The sequence below is a fragment of the Merops nubicus genome, unplaced genomic scaffold (assembly GCF_000691845.1).
Source record: "Merops nubicus isolate BGI_N331 unplaced genomic scaffold, ASM69184v1 scaffold203, whole genome shotgun sequence".
Lineage (NCBI taxonomy): Eukaryota > Metazoa > Chordata > Aves > Coraciiformes > Meropidae > Merops > Merops nubicus.
In genome coordinates, this window is record NW_008599319.1 from 4,654 (window position 1) to 8,829 (window position 4,176).

Genomic DNA, 4,176 nt, shown 5'->3' on the forward strand with positions numbered 1-4,176 from the left:
ACCTGTATTTGACATGTAGAGGGCCAATGCATCAAACAAAATACTGAAGAGTAGATAGTCTTGGCATTATGATTCAATCAAGTTTCATTTTAGCTGAATAGAAGACTTTGAAGGGTTTTGGTACCAGTTTCCTTGCTGTTTCCAACTTTGCTTTGCTTTCCAGGACATTTGCCATTTGTTAGAAGCTTGTGGAGAACTGTTGCAGTCAAGTATGGACATGAGAGAAGGAGGAGGGCAGTAAAGAGCTCCCAGCACCCTTCATTATCACTGTCTGGTGCAGCACCACCAGCTCCCGCAACAGCACTGCACAGACGTTTTGCCGCTGCCAAAGTTTAATCAAGGTTGTTGTCTTTTTCTTGTTGCCTGACCTACTTCCAGAGATTTCATGTGAATTAATCTTATCCAAAACATAAAGATATTGCCACCCATGATTTTGTATGAGGCACAGTAGAGCCAAAATAACAAAATATTAAACTCTCACATTAAATTGTTAATTTAACTTTTGATTTGTGGTAATACCTTTCTTTCCTAAAGCTTTAATTAAAAAGCAAAATAAAAACAGTTAATTTTAAATATTAATACAATAGTTCAACTTTTTGCCTTTTTTTTAAATAGAAATGAAAAAGTAAGAAAAAATTATTGTACTGTCTCAGATTAGTAGATGTCTTCAAAGACATTCACTACAATGAGTTTTTTTTAATAGGTTTTTCCAACAGCTTTGCATATTCACTGAAAGGAGGCAGTAGAACTTGGAGTTTACAGTTTACAAATCCTAAAAGTTGGAGAAATAAGAAATTAGTCTATTTAATACAACATAATTGGATGGAAAGATAAGATAGAGAATTGGATGAAAAATGGAATCTTCTGTCCAGTGAAACCTGGTGATTCCATTCTTAACCATTCAGGGATAAGAGGGAACACAGAATCCACTTGAGTAGTTTTTCTTAACTAATCTAAAATAACCATGCCCAAAATACAGGAAGCAACATTTATTATATCATGTGAGTGGGGTGGAGACAGTATGAGAGAGAGAGCTGATGGATCTGCGGGGGAAAAAGGTGCAGACTTTTGGCAAATGCTACATGGAATATAGGTCTAAGCAATATTTCACTGTATTGCAACTTTTGTGTATTTACCTAATGATCATAAATATACGAGCTCCTGATTTACTATTGCAGGCTATTATTGTTATGGGCAAAGAGAAATGTATTAACCCTTTGTGGCAGAGTTAAAATCATCAAGAAAGAAAAGAATTATTACACTTCCCCCACATTAGTACCTGCTGACTCAACTCAGGTTTTTCAGTGAGTTCAGGAACTAGGTCAGCAACTTGAGCATAATGTTGCAACAGCATTTTACTAATTGCATGACTTAATCCTCAGTTGCTTGCCTCTTAATTCTGAAGACCTCAGTTAGACTTCTTTTTTAAAGGGATTGTATGTCTTTACAGAAAACTTCTGCTTCAGATCAAGCCAGTTAACTTTGGTTTGTCTAATCTATAAATGTAATAGAACAAAATGAGCTACTCAAACTGTATAAGTGCTTTTGTAAGTGCTACTGAAAAGACAGAACGTTCTATGATATTGCTGCAACTGGCCTTCAATTCACAAACCTCTACAAAGGGAGCAGACTTAGAGATGGCCAGGGATGATGGCTGACTTATGGGAAGAATATAGAGAATGACTGAGTGTCACTCCTGGAAAACTCCACTGTTTACAAAGGACTGCTAACTACCACGCTACCAGCTCAAAAAAAGTTCAAATGATGTGTGCCCACTCCTGCTTAAAAACTAATTTTAACTGGTAAACCATTACCCTCAGGGATTCCACCAGTGACTAAAGATTCAAGTAAAAACCACTGTCAAATAAATGGCAGAAATGTATGGGGGGAAAAAAAAAAACACCACACTGAAAAGTGATGATATAGTTCAATCTAAGAACATATCCACAGAACATGTATCTAGCCAAAAAACCCCTAAAAATCCTGAAGCATGATAGAGAGAGGTGGCTGATCATTTGGGTAGAATAAATACAGCACAAAACTGAGGTAGAACGAGTACTTGGTTACAACAGCCTGGACTCACTGGGACTTATTCCTTTCAACAGACTACGAGGAAAGGATGCCCAGTGACAAAAGCTATGGGAAAGCAAACTGTAGATTCATGCTTTTTTGTTAACATTTTACCACCTTCAGGAAAGGTAAACTAATCTGGGAAACTCTGCATGTAGATTACATTGATCCCTTAGAACAAACACCTGAAGGGTGAAAAGATATCCTTACAGGAGTAGAAATAGTAATATAAGGAACATGCGCCATGGCCAAGGTACAACTGGTCTCAATTGTTGCTGCTTCAAGCCAGAAGTTTGCTATTTTTCTCATACCCAGAGAAATACAACCATACAATAGGTGACATAAGAAGAATAAAGTAGTGCAAGCTTGGTGTGGTTCAAATAGTGTACAACGGGTTCTGCCTGGAGTACTGTGTCTACCTCTAGCGCTCCCAACACAAGGACATGGACCTGTTGGAGCAAGAAGGTCTGTTGGGTGAAATTGGTATAAGAACTGAATTAATCTGATATTGAAACCCTAGCAAATAAATTGTCAGTATTAGGAGAAACTTGAAGCTGGGGTAACCTGAGTGACCTGGAAAATGCTTATTAGATTTATTATCATTGTTATGGCATTAATGAACACAAAGCTCATGCTAACATCTGATGCATGGTGGGAGCAGTGCCATTAAGTCAAAGCAAGAGCACTACATACATAGGACACAGTGGACAGGGAGAGATAAGGGATGATATCACATACAGCTGTCATCTTCTGCACCTTTGCACATAGCTACCTTGAAGTTTCTTCAGAATCCACTAACTCACAGAAATATTATAGACCAATACCTCTGCTTACATCTAACATATTCGAATTGAATCCAACAGCAGCCAGACTGCCGAGGTTTTTGTACTTGGCAGTGTGATAGAGGAGACACCTAGGCCATGGTGGAGGAGGAAGAATCAGCATTCACACCAACAGCTCAGTAACTATTCTGCTCATAGGTAAGTTATGCTAAGAGAATTTGTGTTAGAGAGCTTATGAATTCATGAAATAATGAATTAGTGAAGTCCCATGTCAGATTAGTTTGTACAAGGATGATTCAGCCATTCTTCAGTGCCTTTGTGTGTTTTAGTGGGAGTTTCTAAGGGGAGTATTTTTGGTTGTTTTTTTTAATGAGCTCATAAAGTTTAATTTACAGAGTACATTGTGCTGTAAATCTCAGAGATCCAAACAGACCAGGACAACATATGAAGATTATCATAATTCTACAGTGGGTCTGATCATGGTCTCTGTACATTACAAAAAATATTATTTTGGAACTGAAAATTAAAGGATGGTGATTTCAAGACTTTTCAATGCACATCCAAAGATCATTCTGCTTATTTTTTTCCACAGCTATAAAACCTAATATTAAATCATATGGTATATTTTAAAGTTGTTTATATTGTTTCCAAACATATTCCTTACATGTGTCACAAAAATGAGCCAAAAGATGTCCTGAAGAGACAAACAAATTATGAAATCTGTAAAGTGCCTGAAATACAGGTTTTTCCCACCACATCAATTTGGAAATGATAGTCTGATAAGCGTGTCTTTGAGATCAACCGAAATCACATCCAAAATTCATTAATGTCCTGAACACATAAGATAAAAATTACACAACCTCATCTTCCATCACCTATTCTCAGCCTGAACTTCTCAAGTGACAGTGTCAAGCTTAAGAACTTTAAAATTAATTTAATTTTCAAAATTCTTAAAGGACAGGATTAAAATTCACATGTTTTATAAAACAAAACCAAACCAAAAAAACCACCAAAGTAAAAACTGAGGGAAAAGTATACCCAAAATATTTAGGCTGGCTGAAAAGGAGTAAAGACAGATGTTCTGAGTAAATTCTTATACATTCCTAGCAGTATGGCCCAACATAAAATTTCAGGAAAACTGAATATCAGTATTTTCCTCATTATTTCCCTATATATAAACATCTTTGTCTTGAAAAGAAAATAATTTAAACTCAGGAGATATTAAAAAAAATCCCAGAAGCTGTAAAAGGAGTTGGACCAGATGTAAGTAAGCACTTGTTAGTAGAATCTGTGCAAAACTGGAATCAGATCCTACTTCTGAGTT